At 39.9% G+C, this 26,085-nt stretch overlaps 1 protein-coding gene across 4 annotated transcripts in view; it reads left to right on the top strand.

Moving 5' to 3' along the window:
* LPAR1 (lysophosphatidic acid receptor 1) overlaps window positions 1-26,085 on the top strand; it is a 132,016-nt gene that overhangs the window by 19,986 nt on the left and 85,945 nt on the right. Inside the window, exon 1 of one of the 4 annotated variants that reach the window (XM_038553090.1) lies at window positions 7,845-7,868. The exons of the other annotated variants lie outside the window; for them this stretch is intronic. The gene's annotated coding sequence lies outside the window, so the exon portion shown is untranslated. Of the gene's footprint in view, window positions 1-7,844; window positions 7,869-26,085 lie in introns of those variants that run through there. 4 annotated transcript variants of the gene reach the window in all.

Below are 26,085 nucleotides of genomic sequence, written 5' to 3'. Positions count from 1 at the left end.
AAAGAATTGGTTAACTACTAGCAGATGGAACAAATATTCTAAAAATGGGTAGCAAATAATGAAAAATTATGTAATATTTATAACCATACATACTAACTGTGATTTCCCGAAACTGGTCTCCATAATGCCTTCTAGATGCTATTGGTATTAAGGATGGGGGGCGGGGGGTGTCACCTTTATTCTTCTGGGGAAAAGAAATGACCTTCCTTAAGAAGAGAGTGGTTTACCATTTCATCCATAATTAGAAGTAATCACATATGATGTAACTACATTTGACAATAAATGATTGCTTATTTGACTCTGGAGATACAAAATGAGTCTAAGAGGGAGGTCTTGTCTTTAAGAAACTGACAAACTGTAGAGGTGGGGACTCACTGAAAATAGTGCATTGGTTACTTGTGCATTTTCCTCCTGAAGAAAAAGAAATGTAATAAGCACAAGAAGGAAATGTGGAGAGAAAAAGAGAGTGTGAATTTAACCAAAGACCAAGACAGGACATCCACCTGAGGATCCCGTGCGTGTATTATGGAAAGGACCACACATTCCGCTGTTCTTCCCAGTAATTGACACCAAGAGGGGACACAATTCACTCTATGAGCCAGATGGCTGTGGGGACAAGGACTAAAGAGCTCTTCATGGCACTGGGAGGAGAAAAGATTTCATCTGTGGTTCTTGAAACATTAGATATGTTAGTATAATTAACAGTGTCTCCAAGCACAATTTTTATAATGAATAGAACCGTGGGGTTAAAAAAAAAATAATGTTACTCAGTATGGGTCAAGGGCAAAATGCCAAAGCTTATCTCAGGAAAGCAATTCTATGGGCATCAAAGAAAGATCGTTCAGACAAGTAGCTCTTTGCTGGCATGGCTCTGTCCAAGGATAGACTTTCCACATTGCTTGTGGAATGAAGGGCGTGGTACCTTCCGAGATACTGCCTGTGGATGTTACTTCTCACAAAGTCTTTTTGGTAAAAATTGAGCCAAGTGAGCTCAACTCAACACTGAGTCCTTTCCTTGTAACCGTGAAGTGTGTATCCATGTGCCTTCAGTGTCAGTCCCATTGAGGGTAGTGCAAACATGAGTCAGTCTGTGAACTACAGCTAGTCAGGCTATGAGAATACCCACAGGCGTGTTCTCTAGCTTTTTCACCTCAAGAAGTAGAGGGAAGAGCAATGAAGGCCCTGCCATTGTGTGCCTCTGGCTAGATGAACTTGGCTCCATATGCATTTTATTTAAGTGCAGGGTTTTAAACGATAAGACAGCCATGGCAGTATGGTTGGTTCTAGCACAAGCATGGTTTTTCTGTATCATGCGAATTTAAGATGTGTTTCCACTAGATACTTCATTGATTTATGATGCCTGGTCAGTCCTGTGGGTATTTGTGACAGTGACACCTGCCGAAGTATGGTCACAGTGTAATGTGAAGTAAGTCTGATATCAGAGGCAGCACAGAACAGGGAGTAATTAACCTGGGTGGGGAAGAGGTTCATAAAAGTTTTCACTGAGTGATTCTGAGGCTAAGACTGGAAGGATGGCATAGGTGTTCGCTAGGCATAGAGAGGCTATTCTTCTCCTTGAGCCAAATGAATGTGTACAGACACTTAGTTGCATGGATCAGCATTATGTGTTAGGGAAGTTCCAGGTGGATCCAAAGTGAGAGAGCTCAAGGAACAAGACAGGTTATGGCGAAAGCAGGAAGTAACTGGAAGGCACTCTGTATGCTGTTGTCCAGGAGGTCAGACTGGAGGGAATAGAGAACTGTGGGAAGGCTTGAAAAACAGAATTGTCATGGTAACATTCTCATCAGGAAGATGATTCTCCACACAGCAAAGAGAAATGGTAAGTGGAAGTGACTGGAATATCCAAAGGGGGGATAATGAGGCCCTGAAATAAGGCAGTAGCTGTGGATTTAGAGGGAAGGAGGCAGAGGTGAAAGATATTTAGGAGGATGAGGAGTAATAATGGAATCACCAAACATTCACCAAGATGGAGAAGTTGGAGAGAATAAGGTGGGCAGGGGGAGGTGTATGAGTTTGCCAAGGCTGCCATAACAAAATACCACAGCCTGGGCGGCTTGAACAATGGAAATTTTTCTCATAATTGTGGAGGCTAGAAGTCCAAGATCAAGGTGTTGGAGGGTTGGTTTCTTCTGAGGCCCCCCTCCTTGGCCTGTAGCTGGTCCTCTCCCTGTATCTTCACATCTTTCCTCTGTGTGTGCAGGTCTGTGTCCAAATTTCTTTTTCTTGTAAGGACACTGGTCATATCGCATGAGGGCCCACCCTGAGGACCTCATTTTGACTTCATTAGCTCTTTAAAGGACTGTATGCCCAAAGAAGGCAGATTTTGAAGGCCCAGGGGTTGGGACTTCAATGTATGAATCTTTGGGGGACATAGTTCAGCCCATAACAGGACAGCTACCTGGGGACTCTAGTGAGCATCCAGGCTTGAAAGGAGTGTTCTAGGCTGTGTGTGGTAGGTGAGCCAGAGAAGACAGGTGAAAAAAAATGGCCCAGATTATTCAAATGATGGACAGTAGGGGTGAGCAGGAGGGGTAGCACGGCACCTAGAGGTTCTTGCCCCATGCCTACTGATGTTTCCTTGATGGATGTGAAAGTTATGGAGCTTCCTTGAAAGGATTATACGCTTAGAAAAAATGCCCCGAGCAATGGAAGAGAGCAGTGATGGCATTAAGGGCTGCCATTGTGGGCTCTGCTGAGATGAGGATACAAGGATGAGAGTGACCTCTTCATCTTGTCCTTGAGTTTTCTCCATGGGACCCCCGGAGGCTGTGTGAATGGGAGCAGAACAGGCAGTTTGGAGTTTGCTCAGAATTGGTGTGTTATGGTGAAAAAGGAGCCTGGGTGGGAACAGGTGGGTGTGGAGAGCTCAGGAGTGGACTGTGTGGCATTTTGATTGGCCAAGGCCAAGAAGATGGAGGCATGGGGAGCCGGGCGACCTGATATCCAGGGGCAGATATGTTGTATGTGGGTGACAACAGCCGTATGGATTCCAGTTCCAGTTGGAAAGGGGGATTTTGAAGTGGCACAGGGCGATTCTGGTTAATGAGGGGGCTAAGCAGAGAGGTCAGACTTTTGAATACGTTGCACTTGCCCTGATAATGATTTACTTGATGACTGGGTTGTCTGGAGGAGGGACTAGAGGTTAGAGGGATTTACTAGAGTAACCTTTAAGGTCCCTTCCAGCCCTCGTGATTTAACAGATGTCGTTTTTTGAGTCACCGTCTGTTTTTTTTTTTTTTCTTTGTCACTTTGGAATCAGAGCAATCTAGACGGTAACTGTATGACAATTCCATCTTTTATTGATCCCCTTGTAATTGTAAATGTTTGACAGATTATGGGATCCATTAATGCTTGGTTCGTAGAGTTCACACAGGGTGAAGGAGTACGCTGGTCGGAAAGTGTCTCCACCAAACTGCTGGCTTTGGAGGCCTATCATGGGCAATTACAACAGGAAGAGAGGAGTTACTGAAATTCTTTTTAAGGTAACATTAATTGGATTCATCTTTGACCACAGGGTAAGGGTCATCGTTACTACATTTACCATTTTGGGTTTGGAATTTAGCCCCCTTTCTTGTGGATTTGTTGGTCCTGGGCATTCTCAGATTTAGTTTTGTGGTAGGATGTTTTGTCTGCAGTTTGCATCTGTATTTGGCAAGAGAACGAAGTGTCGTTTTAAAAACTAGGATCCAAAGCAACAGGGAATTGTATGGGCCCAGTTTGTGTTCAGTGTTAGGATTTCTTCTTGATATTTGAGGAAATCACTCTGATGCTCATCCCTGCATATAAAAGAGTGACTCTTGGGTTTTTGTTCTTGTTGTAGCAAATATAGACTCTGATCCTGAGTTTGCTTACCTGGGGAAGAATGTGTTCTAAAACCCATAAAACTTAGTTTGAATACAAGAGAACTTGATGAAGTTCTATGAGTGAAACAGCAGAACCTTCACAAAGCGACGGGCTGAATCCAGCAGGTGGGTCCTGTTCAGCTGTAGGAATTCTCCTCTGTCGCCTGGGATTTCCTTCCTTCTCTCCTCTTTTTGGCAGATTCCTCCACGATGAACAGTTTCTCAGCTTTTTACCACTTACCTCCAAGGAGCCGGCGTGAATAATTGCTTTAGGCTATTTCCCCAACTTTAGCTCCCTCTAATACTCGATCCCTCTCCTCCTCCTGCTACATCCCAGATACTGTTCTCCTTTTTAGGGACAAGCTTGGACAGGAGCCAAAAGATGTGATTACTATTATTGGTTCTAATCCCAGTTGAGCCATCAGTTGAAACCCAAGTTCGATGGTACTGGTCATCGCATTTCTGCCTTGGTGGACTGCCAGGAGATGGAGGGAGAGGGCAAGGGAGATTTGTGTGTGGTAAAGGAACAACAATTTAGCCATCAAGAGGTGAGGCACTGGTGCTCACCTGTTACTTTGCATCACAGTCCCCGGAGAGCATATTTAAAATGCAAGGTCCCAGGTTCTGATGCAATTTGGGAAGGATCCAGGGCTTGGCATTTTTAAGCATCTCTTTGAGAAACCGTGGATTTCAGAACTTGAATTTTTGTAATTCTGTTTCATTGTCGTAGTATGTTCTGAAGCTGGTCCTGTTTGAAATGGCTGTTACACCGAATCGTAAACTCTTTCATTGCAGGATGTTCTCTACACACCTTATATGTGAAAATTAACATGCATGCAAATGAGAGGTTGGTTCCACAGTATTTTGGCTTGGGCAGAACCATCTGGCAAGGATACTCTACTGTCGGTTGTTTTAGGTGCCACCCTTCGAGAATAGTAGCTGTGTTCTGAGTGGAGGGTGGAAAGTTCTCTGAAGGATGTGAGAAATGAAGAAAGAAATGGATGGCCTGACTGCTACCTTCATCTGCCTACAATACCTTCAAGTGTTTGAAGGATGCGATTCTATTGAATTACAGAAGAGCAGTTGGGCCCCATGGATGGGCTTCTCAGTCAGTATGACTTGAACTACATCTGAGAATTTCTAGTGAGTAATCTGCTTGAGGACTTCATGGCTGGCCTTGGGAGGCGGTGAGCTTCCCATCATTGGAAGTTTTCAAGCAGCTACTGGCTAATGTAGACAAGATTAAAGCATTGGTTAAGAGGTAGAACTAGACTAAAAATTTCCTTCCATTTGGGAGATGCTATTAATTTTATGAACAGCACCGTTAAGTTTTAGGACCCTATACAAGAATCCAAGCTAAAGGCTAGGTAAACTATAGTTGGTCAACTGAGTATACACACACACACTTATGTGCACTGATGATAAATGCCAGGCTAGTTTGGGGTTGCCTTTGAAGTTTATTATTTGCAGGTGTAGAAGCTCTTAGTTTTCGCTTGTAATGTTTCTGGAAGCAAAGTGCTCTCTTGAACTGTCTTTGATGATTTGATGTTTATACATCAGGTCTGCTGTGAATTTGGAAAGCACTGCAGAATCACTCCTTTAGAGATCAGAGGAAGACTAGAATAAGTTAAAGGTTTTGTTCTGAGACTTTGTATTCTTGTTCTTTGGCTAGGGATCTGCTTGTAGAAAGAGAGGGGAGTCATGAAATTTTGTGTGAACTCAACTAGACAATGCAAGGTTTTCCTGTCATTAGCTAATAATAATGCGTATTTAGAGTCTCATGAAAGTATGTTGCCTGTGGCCTGAATTTTTATTCTTGAATAAATTAGAGATTAAAATCTGGTTTCTAGTTCGAGGATACTAGATACCAACACACGAATCATATATCTGATGTGGATTTTGATGTCATTAAAGGGAAATGGCAGCCGCCACGCATTATTAGCTTTGCCTCTTTTCTTGGTTTCATTGGTCTTTTCTCTTTCTGTTGAAAGGCCCTAGTAAATGTTGACTTTCCCCCTCTAAGTGCCAATAATTCTAAATTTTAATGTGTTTTAAGATAGGTGGTTTTAGTTCCTGTCTTATTTTCCTGGTTCTCTTGTTTCCACTGCTCTGATTCCCAAGACTCAAAATTGGGGCCAGATGTGTGTCAACATTGAGAAACCCTGACTAGCCCTCTTGTTCTCTCCCTCCCCTGATATTAATGCAAGAAGGAAACTGCACCACCAGGGACGGCCACTGCTAGCATTCTCTTATTTCTGCCTGCTATCCTCCTGCAGATTGCTTATGAGATCTGCATTTATTTTTGTTGTGTGCTTTAAAATTTTAACATTTAAAGGCAACGCTTTCTCATAACATCATGAGTCTCTGAAAACATTGTATGTAGATAGTGGGTATGTCCTGTATTTGTTCTGAATTTTGATGACTTTAGAATGAGATTTTCTTGCACAAAGTTCTACCCATAATTCTAAGACCAACTGACCTATGTATCCATATGAATATGTTAATCTTTTCTGATTTTTGAAACAAATGAAAATGTGAACAATATTAACAATAAATAACAAATGAAAACTTGTAAAATATAAAAATTATAGATCATGTAGTAACTTAGGATATATAGTAAAGCCACTGTTAATGTTTTAAAATACGAACTCTTTCATTCTGTATTCATACAATTTGTTTGATCATGGGTTAGAAACTATAGATAAAAATCCTTCAAATGCTTACAAACTAGAAATATTAGCTGTTATTAGCTGTTAACATTTTGGTATGTGTCTTCATATACTCAGATATGTTCAGCATTATTTTAAAAAGTTTTAGTAACTTTTCTTATTTTAAAAGTGATACATATCCAATTCAGAATCACTGGAAAAGATTAAAAAGCATAAATCAAAAATTGACAGAATTTTTTCCACTTAAAAATAAGCATATACTAACCATTTTAAAAACCAGTTTTTTTCAAGTATGTACACGTCTGTAAATCCACACTTCTTAGGAAATAAAAATGGAGCATAATATACTGCCTTTTTTTTTTCACTTAGGAACATATCAAACATTTTTTAAAAACTTTATTTGTTTGAAAAAGCAAGCAAGCACATGGGCAAGGGGCAGGGGCAGAGGGAGAGGGAGAAGCAGACTCTTTACAGAGCATGGAGTCCTTGTTCCATATTGAAACTTGTGATCCCAGGACCCCGAGACCATGACCTGAGCCCTAAGGCAGATGCTTAACCGACTCCAGCCACCCAGTCGGAAATAGAATTGGAAATAGAATTGGCATAATGTGGAATTGGTAGTGTAGATGTTTATACAGACAGTGGTAACTCCAAATTCATGATGAAAAAAGCAGGTGAGTGTGTTAAGGAAGAAGGAATGAGCTAAGGGATGTGTTGAAGAAGGTTAAGTATCATGCTCAACCATCATAGGGTCATCTTTCTACCAATTTGTATATATATTTTTTCTTTATCTTCCTAGTGACCACTGGGAATGTGTGGGATTGACCAGGAAGACTCTTGTATTGTCAAGGGTTTGCAGTCATTTGAAAAAGCTGAGAAGATTCTGTTACCAGCACTTTGTTTCTTGTGTGGTACGGCCTTTTGTGTGTTGTGGGTGCTCAATAAACATTTGTTGCATGAATGAATGAATAAGGGAGATTCCTGGTTAGGAAATATAGTTGTGTTTAAATACTTTGCACTTTGGGGTAGATCAGTTCTTTATTCTTCATTTCTCGTGGCCATGTCCTCATTCATTTTTCCCCTTGTTACTCAACAAGGCTTTATTGGGGACTATCTGTCAGGAACACTGGGCATTAGTATAAAAAGATAATTATGGTGCTGACTTTGTCCTCAGGCAGCACAAAGTCCAGCAGCTGTGTCATAAATAGAGTTTACTGTGATGAATGTTATCTCTTGTGTGCAAGGTGCAGAGATGATGGCATATATGAGGGCACACGAACTTGGTGGTGGTGGTGGTGTGTGTGCTTGTGACTAAGAAGGAGACTCCTGAGACTTGGTAATGAAAGATAAAGAGGAGTTTACTTTGTGGAAAGGTTGTGAAAGAAGGTATTTTAAGCCATGAAAATAGACAAGAAAAGGCTTAAAATAATATGGTTTAATGTTTTAGGAACCAAGTAATTTGGTTGATAAGTAATGGAAGACTTGGTCATGCATGAGGAAGAGGCCAGATTATGGGAGGTCTTGTGCAGTATGTAGATGAAACTTTTGTTTCCTCCCTCCCAATTCTTAACAAGTGAAAAGATTTCAACAGTTTTTTTTTTTTTCGCAGATAGATCACTATGGCAGGTTAAGTTGGAGAGGGATAGAGAAGTGCAATAAGATTAGTGATAGAGATTCTTACAATTGTCCTGGGGAGATGACCTGAACTAAGTAGTGACTGACGCTAGAGGAGAGAGAATGGATTAGGATCTATTGGAAAATATTGCTAACAGGATTTAGTGGCATGCTTAAGGTAGGAAAATAATAAGTTGGATTTGGGATTTTTAAAATTGGAGGTCTTTAAATTATTGATGGGTCAGTTGGAGTGTGGGAGAATATTCTGGAGTGGGATGCATATTGAAGAAGCATCATCTGCAGATGTCTGTGGGATCCATTCAGTATGAATAAGCTGGCCTAGGAAGAGTGAGCAAAAGGAGAACAGAAAAGGACTGAACAAAGAACTCAGGGGTAGGGTACACCAATATTTCCAGATGAGTAGAGGAAGAGGGTCTTGCCAAGATGCGTGAGAAAGAGCTGTCAGAAAGTTGGTTAAGAATCAAGGGAGCATGATGTCGCGAGTAGGGCTAATTTAGAAGGACAGTGATTAACAATGTAAAACGCCACTGAAGGGTCAAGTAAGATAAGGACAGAAGAGTGTCCTTACTTAGAGGAAAGTGGTCTTTTCTCATAATTTTGAGAACAGAAGCCATGGTGCATCATATAAGGATGCAAAAGCGATGAACACACAGTTACTTCAATATTCTTGGCCTTAGGGTGGTGGAGGGGACAGGGTGGGGGGAAAGGAAGAAGTAGTCATTAGGATTAAGGGAGTATTGCTCTGTTTTCTTTTAAAAATAGGAATTATAGGATGTTTTTACTCTGAGGGCTGGGGATGGTGAAGAGAACAAAGCTGAAGGTACAGAAGAGAGAAAAGAATGAAACAAACTTTAGTTCAAAACTAGATATGGCCAGTTGAGGACTAGGATGGATGGGGGGAAATGTCTTGCAAAATCAGCGTTGGCCAAAGTTGGTGACTCTTTCTATCATGGGAAGGTGGAGGTTTTCAAGGCATAGGCTTTACAAATGTTTATGGGCACGAAGAGCTACATCTACTGGGTGTATGACAGAGCCTTGATGATGTCTTCATGGAACGATGAGTTGGCCGTTTCCTCCTAGGTCTGACTTGTTGGGACAAACTTTACTGGAGTCATTAATGGGACTTTGACGCTGCTAATGATATAAGAACGCTGTATAAAACCAACAGTTGGCACAGTGTTCAAAGGTACATGTAAATAGATTGGTACTTTTGAATTATTGCTTAGCCTAATGCTGGTTTTCGTTACATTCTTATTTCCGTGAGCCAGGAGAACCTGAAGTACAGTTAGAGGTGTTGGGGGATAGTGAAGATATGTGGCTCCAGCATCCTGCCTTCACTCCCATAAAGACTGGTTTAGTTTTCATACTCCATCTCACAGATGGATGCCTTCAGCTGGTTGGTACTCTTGGGAAGGAAGGAAGCTCCTGATCCTACCACGCTGCATGGACACCTGGGCAACTCTGCTCATTCCATGATTGCTGTCACCAGTTTTGAGTCTCTGAATCCCAAATAATAGTTCACCTTACTCCATCCCCCCGAAACAGAAGGAACTTTTTCTTCCCAGTGGGAAAACTCTTTGAGGCATTCTCAGAAGTGCCTGCACATTCAAAGGCACTTACCACTAAGCAAATTTTATTTTGCTTATTTTTTTTTAAAAGATTTTATTTATTCCTGAGAGACACAGATCGAGAGGCAGAGACACAGGCAGAGGGAGAAGCAGGCTCCGTGCAGGGAGCCCGATGTGGAACTCGATCCCAGGACCCCAGGATCACGCTCTGTTGAGTCAGGTGCTCAACAACTGAGCCATTCAGGCATCCTCTAAGCAAATTTTATATTAGGTTTCCCCAGAGGATGAGTTCTAGAATGATTTGTGTGCCATCCTCCTTTTTGCACTTAGGCCAGCCTTTCTCTGAAGTACTTGAGATGTGAACGTGTACCTGTGAACTCTCTTCTACTTTGGAGTAATCTGGCTTGCCCACTAAGCTCTAGAGATTGGGGCAGCCATAGTCTATCCTTCTCTGTTTGAGAATGAATCTCCCTGAGGGCAAGTGATGCAGAGCATTTTCTCATGTGCTTGTTGGCCATGTCTGTGTCTTCTTTGGTGAAATTTCTGTTCAAGTCTTTTGCCCGTTTCATGATTGGATTGTTTGTTTCTTTACTGTTGAATTTAATAAGTTCTTTATAGATCTTGGATACCAGCCCTTTATCTGATAGGTCATTTGCAAATATCTTCTCCCATTCTGTAGGTTGTCTTTTAGTTTTGTTGACTGTTTATTTTGCTGTGTAGAAGCTTTTTATCTTGATGAAGTCCCAATAGTTCATTTTTGCTTTTGTTTCCCTTGCTTTCATAGATGTATCTTGCAAGAAGTTGCTGTGGCCAAGTTCAAAAAGGGTGTTACCTGTGTTCCCCTCTAGGATTTTGATGGAATCTTGTCTCACATTTAGGTCTTTCATCCATTTTGAGTTTACCTTTGTGTATGGTGTAAGAGAATGGTCCAGTTTCATTCTTCTGCATGTGGCTGTCCAATTTTCCCAGCACCATTTATTGAAGAGACTGTCCTTTTCCAGTGGATAGTCTTTCCTGCTTTGTCAAATATTAGTTGACCATAGAGACCCATTTCTGGGTTCTCTGTTCTGTTCCATTGATCTGTGTGTCTGTTTTTGTGCCAGTAGTACACTGTCTTGATGATCACAGCTTTGTAGTACAACTTGAAATCCGGCATTGTGATGCCCCTGGCTCTGGTTTTCTTTTTCAATATTCCCCTGGCTATTCGGGGTCTTTCCTGATTCCACACAAATCTTAAGATGATTTGTTCCAACTCTCTGAAGAAAGTCCATGGTATTTTGATAGGGATTGCATTGAATGTGTAAATTGCCCTGGGTAGCATTGTCATTTTCACAATACTAATTATTCCAATCCAGGAGCATGGAATATTTTTCCACTCTTTGTGTCTTCCTCAATTTCTTTTAGAAGTGTTCTGTAGTTTTTATGGTATAGGTTTATCTCTTTATCTCTTTGGTTAGGTTTATTCCTAGGTATCTTATGCTTTTTGGGTGCAATTGTAAATGGGATTGACTCCTTAATTTCTTTCTTCAGTCTCATTGTTAGTGTCTAGAAGTGCCACTGATTTATGGGCATTGATTTTGTATCCTGCTACACTGCTGAATTGCTGTAGGAGTTCTAGCAATCTTGGGGTGGAGTCTTTTGGGTTTTCTATGTACAGTATCATGTCATCTGTGAAGAGGGAGAGTTTGGTGAAAATTAACAAGACCGGAAACAACAAATGTTGGAGAGGATGTGGAGAAAGGGGAACCCTCTTGCACTGTTGGTGGGAATGTGAACTGGTACAGCCACTTTGGAAAATTTTGTGGAGGTTCCTCAAAGAGTTAAAAATAGAACTACCCTACGACCTAGCAATTGCACTAATGGGGATTTACCCCAAAGATACAGATGCAATGAAACACCGGGACACCTGCGCCCTGATGTCTCTAGCAGCAATGTCCACAATAGCCAAACTGTGGAAGGAGCCTCGGTGTCCATCGAAAGATGAATGGATAAAGATGATGTGGTCTATGTACACAATGGAATATTACTCAGCCATTAGAATCAACGAATACCCACTATTTGCTTCAATGTGGATGGAACTGGAGGGTATTATGCCGAGTGAAGTAAGTCAATCGGAGAAGGACAAACATCATATGGTTTCACTCATACGGGGAATATAAAAAATAGTGAAAGGGATTAAAGGGGAAAGGAGAGAAAATGAGTGGGAAATATCAGAGGATGACAGAACATGAGAGATTCCTAACTCTGGGAAACAAACAAGGGGTAGTGGAAGGGGAGGTGGGCGGGGGGATGGGGTGACTGGTGACAGGTGCTGAGGGGGGCACGACGGGATGAGCACTGGGTGTTATACTATATGTTGGCAAATCGAACTCCAATAAAAAATACACAAAAAAATTATAGACATGAAAAACAAAAGAAAAAAAAAAGAATGAATCTCTGTGGTTTAAATACTTTTCTATTGATTCCATGAGACCTAGGGATTCTACTTACAAATGGGCTCCCAGTGACCTCCTCGGATTTCCGGAGTTTCTGATCTAGGTGTGCAAATCAGTGTAACCAACACTCCAATATTTTAAAGAGAACTCAGCCATTCCTCATACTTTAGACTTTGGGTGGAGGCACCTTTCTAGAGCCTGGCCCACATATTCCTCTTTCCTGCCTGTTTGAGTTGTGTAGTTTGTTCAGTTAGCCTTGGCAGGAAAAATCCTATCTGTATTTATGTCTTTAGATCCTCTGGTTTATTTAACTTTAATTAGGGTTAAGAGAATGCCCATTTAGTTGGCTCTCAAAAGCTGATGGATATTGATTTGCATTTATCCTCACTCTTCTCTCATTGTTAGTTGACATTGTGTGACACTTTTCTCCATTTTAGAAGATAAGTTCTTTCTGAAATATGTTCTGGTTTTGTTTGATTAACTTTGACACACAATGAATACTGCCTGATAAATTAAGCTTATTTATTTTGCCTAAAAATAGCTACAATACACACTCTAGTATTACAATGGTTTACTGTTTCGTGTGCAGAGTGAGGTGGCTTAGAAGTAAGTTCGAAAATTGATTTCTCAAGGGAATTTTACAAGGACAGAATAATAGAGGAATATGAATGAATATGTAATTTGAATCCCATTCCTTTTAAGGGATTTACCTAGGGCAGCTCAGTGTTTCCACCTATTTGACTTTAATGCAGGAAAAATTAGGAAACACAACAGAAATAGTTAATTATGAGCCTATCACTAACTGTCTTTAACGTGTACTTTGTTCTAGCTAGATTTCATTCTGACTGCAAAATGAGAGAACTCTCTGGACACTACATTTTTGTAAAAGGGAATAATCCTATTTCACTTTTTTTTAAAAGATTTTATTTATTTATTCATGAGAGACATATAGAGAAGCAGAGACACAGGCAGAGGGAGAAGCAGGCTCCATGCAGGGAGCCCGATATGGGACTCAATCCCAGGACCAGGATCACGACCTGAGCCAAAGGCAGACGCTCAACCGCTGAGCCACCCAGGCATCCCATCCTACTTCACTTTTAATTAAAAAGTGACAAAGTTACTTTTCTCTACTTCACAGTTTTGGTGGACAGCGTCCCAGCGCTGTCCAATAGAAATTTTTGCAGTGATGGAGATGTTCTGTTTTTGCACTATCCACATATGACTATGACTATCATCTTGGACAGCTCAGGTCCTGACTTTGGACTTAAAACCATCCCCTGTTACTAGCTGTATGGCTCCACTGGTTTCAGCAGGCTTTTTCTTTTGGGCAGGCCCAGCTCCACAGTGAGTGGTACAGTGCTTGTTGGGATTCCAGCCTTACCTCTCCCACTTTAGCACGTGTTCTTGTGTGGTGAGCAAATGGCGCCATTGGCAAGGATGATTCCCCCCAGCACCACTGACTGCTGACATGGGATTAAACCCTGGCCCTGTGCTTCAAAGAAGTCTCCCCACTCAAAGTGGGGCCTATTGTATCGCGAGTCACAAATCAATACTAAGAGACTCAGGTGTAGTGATAGACAAGTGTTAGAATTCTTTCTGTACCCAGATCTCTTTAGAATAGACTTGTCTTGTGTTCCTTCATGTTCAGGAGGCCGAGCCCGCCAGTGTTTTCTTTATCATGCTTACTGACTCATGAAAAAAAGTTCCTTGCACAGAATTTCCGAGAGTGATGGGAAAAAGGGGCTGAATAGTGGATTGCTACCTGGTTGTTTCAGGAGGCAGAGCTGTGCAGTACAGGGCTATTCCCTGCTGTTCTCTTTGGCACCCACTTTTATTCTGGAAAAGGAGGTAGAGTGGAGGAAGTCTGAACCTGCTCCGTTTTAGTTGTTCTTTTTCAGCAAAGCATTCATGAGACATTGCTTTTAACTCTGCTCCACCTTCACTGTACTTCATAGACAATCTACTGTACTTAATACATATCACTGGCAGGTTTTTTTTTAAAGTTATTAATGGCAGGCTGTTATTCTTGGTTTCAAGCCATGTTGAGGTTTTTGCTTGTCTTTATGTGTGTTTTAACAGGAAATTGGGTGGAGACGTATCAAGGAATTGGGGCTGATGTCATCTTTATTCAGAAGTCAGGTTATGACCATTTGCATGATTTATTGATTTAAACCAAAGCTTTTGATCCTAATGAAATGGTTCTTCAGTTGAACTGACTGATCTCAAAGATTTCGGACTTTAGTATTTAAGAGGGTGGATACAGCCTCCCTGAGAATCTGTAGTAAATAGGAATTATCGATAGATGAATCAAATTCCATTTCCAAGTGGTCTAAAGCCTATCCCTCTGCCTTCTTTTAAATTTATGATTAATAGCCTAAACCTTTATATGAACCAGCTATTTCCTTTACAGTGATATGATCTTATCCTCATGACCAGGAAATGAATTTAAGAAGCCTCAGACCTGTTGGCTGATCCTTTTCTTAAAGGAGAGCTTGCTCTTTATCTGTATGAAAGCTGTTGCTTTTGGCAGACACGTTTCACCATTCAGATGGACAGCATTAAATCTCTTCATTCCATAGGTCAATTCATATAATGGTGTGGCGGGTACATTTCTCAGCTCTCTTATTCTTGTGGACGCACACTGCGTTTGAGTCCTATTCAAAAATAACGCTCTTGGCAGTCTTACTAAGTAGGTTTTTGTTCATGTCCAGGACTTATAAATGGCAGCACCTGCCCTCAAATCTTTTCATCACTCATCCGTGAGTTTCAATTGGTCCTTATTGACTAATTCTAACCATCCTTCCTAAGAAAAATTCTGGAAATCCTTATAATTGAATAGGTAAGATTGCCTTCAATTTGGATTATAATGTAATATATTTCTGTTTTTTAAAGAAAAGACTAAAATTGCTTTTTATGTGCCATTATCAAAAAAGCACATGAGACTGGTTTTTATTCAGTAGTCTTGCACAATTAACACTTAGACACTTACCAGGGGCTGCAGTCCTGAGTTACCTACTTTCTAGTTGTATCGAAGGCCATTTGAGGTAATTGATGGATTAAAAGAACAGTCTAGTGAGCGGTTCTCAAAGTGTAGTCCCTGGTGCAGCCCCTCCAGTATCACTTGAGAACTTGTTACTAAGGGCAAAATGTCAGCCCATTGCAGACCTACTGAATCAGAATCTCCATAGGTAGCAGTCAGCCTTCTGGTGTTTGAACAAACCCTCCAATGACATCTGGGTATTGTAGGCTGTAGTTTGAGAACCACTAGTTCAATGCACTAGTTAACACATCTGGCTTTCAACCTCGGTTCACTTGGGGCACTCATTAAAATACAGATTCTTGGGGCATCTTGGTGGTTCAGTGGTTGAGCATCTGCCTTTGGCTCAGGTCGTGATCCTGGGGTCCTGGGATCGAGTCCTGTATCAGACCCCTTGCAGGGAGCATGCTTCTCCCTTTGCCTATGTCTCTGCCTCTCTCCATGTGTGTCTCATGAATAAATAAATAAAATCTTAAAAAAAAATACAGATTCTTGGTTCACATCCATACAGAATCTGACTCAGTGGGCCTCAGGTAGGGCCCAGGAATCAATGGTTTTTTTTTTTTTGTTTTTTTTTTTAGGAATCAATGTTTTTATATTCTGTTGGCAAAACTTGCTTTGGGAACCTCTGCTCTCACCTTGTGTGCTGTTAGGTCACTCAATAGTATACATGTGGAATATAATGCATTTATCCCTACACAGGTGTCTTTATAGAACTCTGATTTAAGACAGTGGCTTAGAATCAGAGGTTTACTTAAGAAGACTTTAAAAATACAGGTGACTGGATTCTACTAAATCAAAAGCTCTGGTTAGGGGTGAGGAGTGGTATTCATTTTTGTGTATGTTCTGGGTTTAAGATTCTCAGCCCTCTGGGAGCCATGGATTTTTTTTTAAACAATTTTGTTTTTATTAAGTTGTTAATTTTAATTCCAGTATGGTTAACATATGGTGTTATATTAGTTTCAGGTATACAATATACTGATTGACTGGACAGTTCTGTATATACTTGGTGATGCTCATGACAAGTGTACTCTTTAATGTGTATATCTACACACATACATCTCCCCCCACCACATCTTCTTTATTAATGGACATTTGGGTTGCTTCCATAATTTGGCTATTAGGATTAATGCTGCTATAAACATAGGGGTGCGTGTATCTCTTTGAATTAGTGTTTTTGTATTTTTTGGGTAAACCCCCAGTAGTGTGATGCTGGATTGCTGGGTAGTTCTATTTTTAACTTTGTGAGAAACCTCCAAACTGTCTTCCACAGTGGCTGTACCAGTTTGCATTCCTACTAACAGTGCAAGAGTGTTCCTTTATCTCCACATCCTTGTCAACACTGTTTCTTATGTTTTTGATTTTAGCCATTCTGATAGGTGTGAGGTGATATCTCATTTCCCCGAGGAGAGATGTTGAGCATCATTTCATGCGTCTGTTGGCCATCTGTATATCTTCTTTGGAGAAATGTCTGTTTGTGTCTTCTGCCCATTTTTAAATTGGATTATTTGGGGGTTTTGGTGTTGAATTGTGTGTTTTTTTATGTTTTGGGCACTAACCCTGTATTAGATACGTCATTTGCAAATCTCTTAAGAACTATGGCGTTTTGTCCTCTACTTTCATTGAGGGTTGGTAGAGAAGAAATGGCCATATTAACATTTCTTTCTGTTTGTACTACATGTTGACTCTTACATTTAGTAGAAGAACATAGTTTCTCTCTCTCCTGATAGTTAATATGCAACGCTTCACTTTCTCTGTTGCTTTAGTTACCAGAGAGCTTGGTAAAATTTTTCACTCAACTTAGAAATCCCTATTTCCCTTGTCCACTTTAATCCATGAGTCTTTTTACCGCAGCTTTATTGAGATATTACTGATCTATACCATTGTCTAAGTTTAAGATGTGCAACATGCAGAGTTGCAGTATATATTGCAAAATGATCACAATAAGGTTTATTAACATAACCATTATCTCATATAATTACCTTTTTTTTCTTTTTTTGATGATCATGACATTTAAGATCTAATCTCTTAACTTTGAAGTGTGGAATACAGAATGTTAGTTATAGTCACCATGCTATACAGATCCCCAGAACTTACTCATTTTATTGCTGGAACTTTGTACCCTTTGACCAACATCTCCCCCATTTCCCCCACTCCCTAGCCCCTGGCAACACTGTTCTACTCACTATTTCTATGAATTCGCGCTTTTAGATTTCACATACAAGTGAGGACATACAATATTTGTCTTTCTTTGTCTGACTTACTTCACTTAGCATGCCCTCAGGGTCTATCAGTGTTACAAAAGGCAGGATTTCCCCTTTTTATGGCTGAGTAATATTCCTGTGTGTGTGTGTGTGTATTTCCTTTAGCCGTTCATCTGCCCACGGACAGTTAGGTTGTTTCCATGTCTTTTCTATTGTTAATGTTGCAATAAAAATAGTGCAGATATTTCTTTGAGATAATGACTTTATTTCCTTCAGATATAAGCCCAGATGTGGGATTGCTAGATCATAGGGTATTTCTGTTTTTGTTTGAGGAACCTCCATGTTGTTTTCTTTTTTTTTTTCTATGTTGTTTTCTACAGTAGCTGCACTAATTTACATTCCCACCAAGAGTATACAAGGGTCCCCTTTTCATCACCTCACCAACACACTTGTTATCTCTTGTCTTTTTGATAATAGCCATTCCAACAGGTGTGAGGTGACATCTCATTGTGGTTTTGATTTGCATTTTCCTGATGATTAGTGATGTTGAGCATCTTTTCACGTATCCATTGGCCATATGTATGTCTTTGGAAAAATGTCTTCAAGACCTTTGCCCATTTTTAAAAATCACTTTTTTTTTTTTTTTTTTTTGCTGTTGAGTTGTATGAGTTCCTTATATATTTTCAGATATAATTCCCTTGTCAGATAGATGGTTTTTCTCCTGTAGGTGCCTTTTCATTTTCTTGATTATTTTGCTGTGCAGAGACTTTTAGCATGATACAGTCCCACCTTTTTTTTTTTTTTTTTTTTTTTTGCTTTTGTTGTTTGCACTTTTAGTGTCATAGTCAAAAAATTGTTGTCAAGGACATTGTCATGTTTTCTTCCAGTGGTGTTATAGTTTTGGTCTTGTATTTAAGTCTTTAATTCATTTTGAGTTAATTTTTGTGAGTAGTGGAAGATGGGATACAGTTTCATTCTTTTTTGCACATGGAGATCCAGTTTTCTCAGCACCATTAGTGAAAAGACTGTCCTTTCCCGCACTGAGTATTCTTAGCTCCTTTGTCAAATATTGGTCATATATGTTGATATTAATTCTCAAGCCTCAATTCCGTTTTAGTTGTTCAAGTGTTTGTTTTTATGTCAATACCATATAGTTTTGATTACTATAGCTTGTAATAAAGTTTATACCATATAGTTTTGATTACTATAGCTTGTAATAAAGTTTGAAATCAGGAATTGTGGTGCTTCTAGGTTTATTGTTCTTTCTCAGGAACAATGGCTCTTTGGGGTCTTTTGTGGTGCCATATGAATTTTAGGATTTTTTTTCTGTTGCTATGAAAAATGCCATTGGAATATTGATAGGGAATGCACTGAATTGGTAGTATGGACATTTTAACAATATTCTTATGCATGAACACAAGGTATCTTCCATTTGTGACTTTCAGTTTTTTTTCATCAGTCTTCTAGTTTTCAGCATATCTGTCTTTACTGCCTTCATCAAGTAATTATTCTTAAGTATTTTATTGTTTTTGATGCCATTATAAATGGGATTGTTTTATTTCTTTTTCAGATAGTTGGTAGTATATAGAAACAAATGATTTTTGTATTTTGATTTTATATCTTATAACTTCATTAAATTTATTCTAACAGTTTTTTTGGTGGAGTCTTTGAGATTTTCTATCAATAAGATCATATCATCTGCAAACAGACAACTTTTCTTCCTTTCTGGTTTAAATGCCTTTTATTTATTTATTTTGCCTAATTGCTTTAGTTAGAACTTCAAATACTGTATGTAGGAGTGGTGAGAGTGGGCATCCTTACCTCATTCCTGATCTTAGTGGGAAAGCTTTCAACCTCTCAGTATTGAGCATGTTAGTTTTGAGTTTGTCATGTGTGGCCTTTATTATTTTGAGGTATGTTCCTTCTATTCCCAATTTGTTGAAAGTGTTTATTATGACAGATGTCAAATGTTGTGAAATGCTTTTCCCACATCTGTGGAGAGAATAATAAGATTTTTATCCTTTATTAATGTGGTTGTATCTTGCTTACTGATTTGTATGTGTTGAACCATCCTTGCATCCCAGTGTTAAATCCCACCTGATCATGGTTTATTATCCTTTTCATGTCCTATTGAATTTGGTTTGCTAAAATTTTGAGAATTTTTGTGCTTGTTTTTTTTTTTAATATTTTATTTATTTATTTGACAGAGATAGCACAAGCAGGGGGGAAGGGCAGAGGGAGAGAGAGAAGCAGACTCCCCACGGAGCAGGGAGCCTGACGTGGGTCTCAATTCCAGGGCCTCAAGATTATGACCTGAGCTGAAGGTAGATGCTTAACCAACCCATCCACCCTGGGCCCTTAGCACATGTGTTTATCAGGGATATTGGCTTATGTTTTCTTGTAGTATCTTTATCTGGATTTTGTATCAGGTTACAAATGGTTTTGGGAGTATTCCTTTCTCATCAGTTTTTTGGGGAAGCATTTGATAAGGATTGGCATTAATTCTCTAAATGTTTGATACATCCACCAGCAAAACTATCTAGTCCTGGCCTTTTCTTTATTGGGAGGTTTTTGATTACTTGTTTCTGTCTCCTTACTTGTGTTTGATTGCTCAGATTTTCTTTTTTTTTTATAATAAATTTATTTTTTATTGGTGTTCAATTTTCCAACATACAGAATAACACCCAGTGCTCATCCCGTCAAGTGCCCCCCTCAGTGCCCACCACCCAGTCACCCCCACCCCCCCGCCTTCCTCCCCTTCCACCACCCCTAGTTCATTTCCCAGAGTTAGGAGTCTTTATGTTCTGTCTCCCTTTCTGATATTTCCTACCCATTTCTTCTCCCTTCCCTTCTATTCCCTTTCACTATTATTTCTATTCCCCAAATGAATGAGAACATACAATGTTTGTCCTTCTCCAATTGACTTCCTTCACTCAGCATAATACCCTCCAGTTCCATCCACGTTGAAGCAAATGGTGGGTATTTGTCATTTCTAATGGCTGTCGCTCAGATTTTCTATTTCTTTATGATTCAGTCTTGGTAGGTTGTATGCTTCTAGGAATTTATTCATTTCTTTTAGATTGTCCAGTTTGTTGGCATATCAAACTCATGATATCTTGTTCTTGTAAAACCTTCTGTAAGCTGGCTGAAACTTGTTTGGAGATGGACAGAGTCTAGAAACTATGTAGAAGGTGAAATATCTGCCCTTTACTTTGAAATAAGCTCATTTGGAGAACCTCTCCCAGCTCTGGATCCCCGTCTCCTTTGTGTCTTCCTGTATATAATGGACGTACTACAACTGTCAGTATCCTGGTTGTGAAAGAGTTAATGTTTTCCATTACCAGGCACTGACATAGGCAGTAGGGGAAATCTGGTTCATTTTGTTTCAAAATACACCATACCTCAAATAAGTACAAACAGCTGCAATGCAGGATTAGGGCCAAAAGAAATCAGTGTGGTGCTATGAACTCCAGCTGAGAGGAGTTCATGTAACATGGATCTGAGATCAGGCTCCAAAATGAAACCATCAGGCCCCAGCAGGAGAAGAGTCCTTGCTTGTCATCCTGGTCACCTCCACAGCCACCACTCAAGCTGGGATGGCTCTTCAGGGAGGTGACTGTTTCCTCTTCCCTCTGGATCCACTTCTCTGCAGTGGACTGAGCACACCACCTTCAGTTTCTTGGAACCCAGAACCGTAGTAGTGTAAAATGAAGAAATCTTGGAACACAAAGGATTTATAGATCTGTTGCCTGCTTATTTTATCTGCATGACTTGGCTTAAAATGACAACCACACTAACCCCAGCCCTACAGCACACTCCTTCCTTTAAAGCCCCAGGAAATTCTTGGTCAGGTAGAAACTGCTGCCACTGAGTCTGTTCGGTGGTTTTTCCTCCTTCCAGATTTTTCAGGTAACATCGGTTTAGCAAGACTTTTTTTTTTTTTTCTTTTTTCTTTTTCGGGTTCCCTTCTATACCAGAATTCCCTTTTTAATTTTATAATGCTTTCTCTCCTCTTTGGCTTAGTCACATATCTTTTCACACTAGTGAGCTGTTTTTCCTGTAGGACACTCTCCATTCTTTACATACTTGGATTTCCCCCTGTGATTTTTCTGGACAAGTAGGACAGCATTTTTCAGACTGATGATTAGATGGTCAGAAGTCTTTAAAGTGTTGTCTCACAGCTGCTTTTAGGTCTCCAGCTGGTTTTTAGGTCCTGTCTCAAGCTTAGGGGTTTTGTGGCTACTTTGTGGTTTTATTATCTCTTTGCAGTTTGCAAAAAGGCTTCTCCGCCTTTCCATTTTCTGCTGCTTTCCTGATAAACAGCTTCAACAATCATTTAAAAAGATATCCACTGTCACATTTAAAATCCTTTCATAAAAGAAATACAAGACTTAGAATACCATTCAAGTAAGTTAGGGAGGGGCCCTTCTTTTGTTTGTTTGTTTTCATAGTTACTAAATCACTGTGAACGAGGAGAGTCATTTAATTCCCTTTGCTCCACATTCCTAATTTCTTCAACAGGGATGATAATGTTTGAAATGTTACTCATGAAATTGTTATATTAATGAACGAGGAGGCCAGCCTTTCCTTACTGACCTTTCAAGTTGGCAAAAGCATGTATGTGAATTCTCAGGAAACGATGGTATTTACATATCCTCCGCCCAGCTGGGAATAATTCATGCTGTAGCACAATACTGTGTTCTTTAGATTTCTCTCCCTACTTACAGTTCTAAAGAAGTCTGTTTTAAAGAGGTTTTATTGCCAGGAGGGACTTCACCGAGGAAAAGTGGTGGATGTTGAGAGCAGGGAAAGAAATTAAATTAAGCGCCCCATTTTTCCCATGGCAAGGAAGGTTACCAGAATTGTATTCAACAGGTATTATTATTATTTTTTTCCCTCCTCAAAACATTGGCTAAGATGCCTGCGTCTAGACTTAGGAGGTACAAGATTTTTTTTTTTTTTTTGGAAGGTAACTTATCTCCAGTTTAATTAGAGATTAGTGAAGGAAACCAGGTTTCTTATTTGGCTCTTGAACTGCAAAAATAAAACGCTCATATTTTTGAATAGCACATTGTGGGCCAAACAACATCTGGAAGAAATTATTCTCACTGGTAGGCAGAAGAAATTTCATAATCCACCATCTTCAAAGAACGTGGTACCTTGTCCCATTTCCCCCATCTCCTGGAAACAGAAGACGTCTTAAGGCCACATTGCTGGGACATCTGCCTTTTCCTTTGTTTTGTGTCGCATGCAAATATATGTTTCTGGCACTATAATGCTTCTTGAGCTTTGAAAATAAAGCACAACTTGGTGGTATGAGGCTGCCTGCACTGTGTGCTGTGGTCCAGACTTCTTCTTTTTCAAAAGACCTATTTGACTCTTGGCAACATGCCTCTTACACTCAGCCATTTGTCTGAGACATCTTTTCCTGTCTTCTCTAAAATCAGGCGCATGTGTGTCTGGGGTAGTCATGTAATTTGTAACAGTAACTCCTAACCAGATTAAATTTTGTAAAATTCAATTTATTCTCGGGCATGTGTATTCGTATGTTAAATGGTGACACACGAATACTCCCTTCCAACTAAACGTGTTTTCCTTTAGATGGTGGGGCTCCTGCCGCCCCTGCGTCCTCCCTCCTCATCTCCTACTCTCCCTCCCCTTTCGAACTTAAAAGTTGTAAGTAGAGTACAAAAGTGTGAAGGGACTTTTTAATCTCACCAAGCCAATTAGGAGTGACTTGTTGACATGATGTTGACACCCTTAAATAGTTTAGAGTATCTTTCCTATATACAAGGACGTTCTTCACATGGCCACAAAACCACCATCAGAATTAGGAGATGAGCATCATTATTGTGTCTGATTCGCAGATCCTACTGAACTTTCCCCAAGTTGTTGCAATAATCTCCTTATAAAGGATCCAGTCCAGAATCTTGCATTGTATTAATTTGTCATGTCTCTTGTCTCCTTTCACATGGAACAGTTTCTCAGTATTTTTCCCCTCGTATGACCTGATCTTTTAAAGGTTATATATAGGATGGGCACCTGGGGGGCTCCGTTGGAAGAGCACGTGACTCTTGATCTCAAGGTCATGAGTTTGAGCCCATGTTGGGTACAGAGATTACTTACATAAATGAAACTTTAAAAAATTAAAGATTATAGGAAAGTTGTCTTGCAGAATGACCTTCAATTTGAGTTGAACCCATGTCCCTTTTGATTAAATTCAGGTTTTGAACCTTGACAGGAATATCACTGAAGTGATGCTGTGTTCTTATCATTGCATCCTGTCAGGTGGCACACAACATCAATTTGTTCAAATTTCCTGTGATGTTTACTTGGATGACTTGAGTTAAGGTGGTGTCTTCCAGACTTCTCCACTGTAAAGTTACTGTTTTCCCTTTATAATGAATATGGATTTTGTGGGAAAATATTTGGGTTTATATAACTATCCCATTTCTTGCCAAACTTTTATTAATTTATTTATTTCAAAACGAACTCCTGGATTCCTGTTTTATTTAAAGGATTATAAAGCTGTTACTGTCATTTATTTTGAAACTCAAAACTTTTTATTCTTGGCCAAGGGGGTGCCTTTCAGCTAATTTCCCTGTTCTTTTAACATGGCCCCATAATTCTTTGAGTGCTGTCTTTCTGGCAAAATAAGATTTTCTGAGTGATACTATGTTCCACCTCAGGGCTTAATAAATATGTATGGATTGTCTTTGTATGTTTCTCCAAAGTGTGTGTGGGGGGGACATAGAGATACACGATTTCAATACAATTTTATTGTATAAAAAGTGTGTAAGTTTTTATTATATAAAATTCAATTGTATGTAAACATAGTTTTAATAACTCAATTGGCAAGTATTGTATTATCACATGTTAAGAATGTTTCTAAAATTTGCCAGTCATGTGTGATAATGCATTAAGCATCCTTGTAGCAAAATCGTTGCCCTTAGTATTAGTTCTTTACCTAAATTCCTAGATGCCTCTGTTAATGGGACACTGGGCTGAATCATTTTCTTATCACAGTTATAGACTTCTGTATTCTGGCCATCTATTTGGATACTTTGCTCCCACTCCCATTTACTCTCTCTCCTTCTCCTTGTCCCTTCCCTCACCTCCACTAGGATGAATATGCATGTTCATATTCCTTCAGTTGTAGGCCTTTTGGGAATTCTGGCTTTGGAAACATGCACTTGCTCTTAGAAGGAACCATCTTCCATCTCCTCCATTGACTGTGATTGGCAGAGTCTAGCTTAGCCCGTCGCTTGGTTACAGAGGTTGTAGTAATTCTCCTCGTCTTGGAACTGAGGGACTGCAAATACTCCAGCATGGCTCAGAGGTTCCCTCCCTAAACATCCCTCAGTAAAACTTACCCATGTTATGCTTCAGGGTACCTCTTCACTTAGGTGCAAATCCTAAGTCCCATTAGTCTTTGCACTGCTCTGGGTCCCTATGCAGAGAGCTTAGGGTCATGGCGTTAGACACCAAGAACACCCAAGAGCTTGGACAATGTGGACGTGGGCCATGGAAAGAAACAGGGTAGTAGTAAATCTGTCTTTTATCCAAAGAGAACTTCGTCCTACCTTTCAGGAGGATTTTCTCAATCCTTTTAGTTGACTTGACTTTTCTTCCTTCATTCCCATCCCTTCACCCCTGCTCTCTCCCATCACGATTGAGTACACTCCCTTGTTCATCATTCTTTAACTCTGAAATCTGTAATTCTAGCCCATTCCTGAGCCACTATTACTAAACCACAACCCCTCTCCCCCGTTTTCTTAGCAGTATAACACAAACTAGCTTGAGTTTGAGACTACAGAGTATGGCCAACATATCTTTTGCCTTTAGTAATGACAACTGTTCTGAGATTTTTCTGCCAATTGTGTTCTAACAATTCCTGGTAATTTTGCCACATTTCAGGATAGTGTATCTCCTGGTCAAGAGCACCGTTCAAAAGTGAAAACTGTATGCTTGTCAACGCAGTCTTTTAAATCAGAACAGTGAGTTTATTTAAATAATTTTGGGGCCAGTTTCTTCAGTCCTGTAGAATACTGGACTCTGAACAGATAAGGGACGTGTTAAATAGGGCTATGGTGGTGCTTTTGTTTCTCCCTGGGCAGGCAGCGTGTATTCCTTTCCTTGGAATGCGTCAGCTGAGTGCCATATGGAAAGAATGATAGACTTTTAGGCCAAATGTAGAATGAAAGATCTGATTGAAAAGCTGGAGAAGCAAATGGAAAAACTGATCCTATATGTAGGAAAAGAAAAGATTTAAGAACACGAAATATATTGTCTTCAGTGAATATATTGAAGCAAGATCTTGGGCCTGATGCTTTGAAGAAGAGAGGAAAGTTTCTGCTGCCGCAGGTAGAGCTGGTATTTTATAACAAAACATGAGGAAATGATTTGGTTTCTTAAGTGCTTTTCTGATTTCTTTGTTCCAACTCTGCATGTGGAGCAAATGGACCCTGAGAGTGATCACAGCTTTCTTCATCCCAGCTGGACCATTTGCCTCACCGGTTTTATGGGAAGCAGTGGTAAGCATAGGAAATTAAGATAAAAAATGTAGCATGTGTCTGTAGTCACCCGTTTTCCCCCCCTTACTTTTCCTTTTCAGGCTCTTTGAGCCTGAAATTCTCTTCTTATTGACTTTAGAAATAGAACAGTATTGATTGAG

Source organism: Canis lupus, chromosome 11, assembly GCF_011100685.1.
Source record: "Canis lupus familiaris isolate Mischka breed German Shepherd chromosome 11, alternate assembly UU_Cfam_GSD_1.0, whole genome shotgun sequence".
In the NCBI taxonomy this organism is placed as follows: Eukaryota; Metazoa; Chordata; class Mammalia; order Carnivora; family Canidae; genus Canis; species Canis lupus.
Note: the sequence above shows the minus strand (reverse complement) of the source record. Positions and strands in the feature narration are given on the sequence as shown.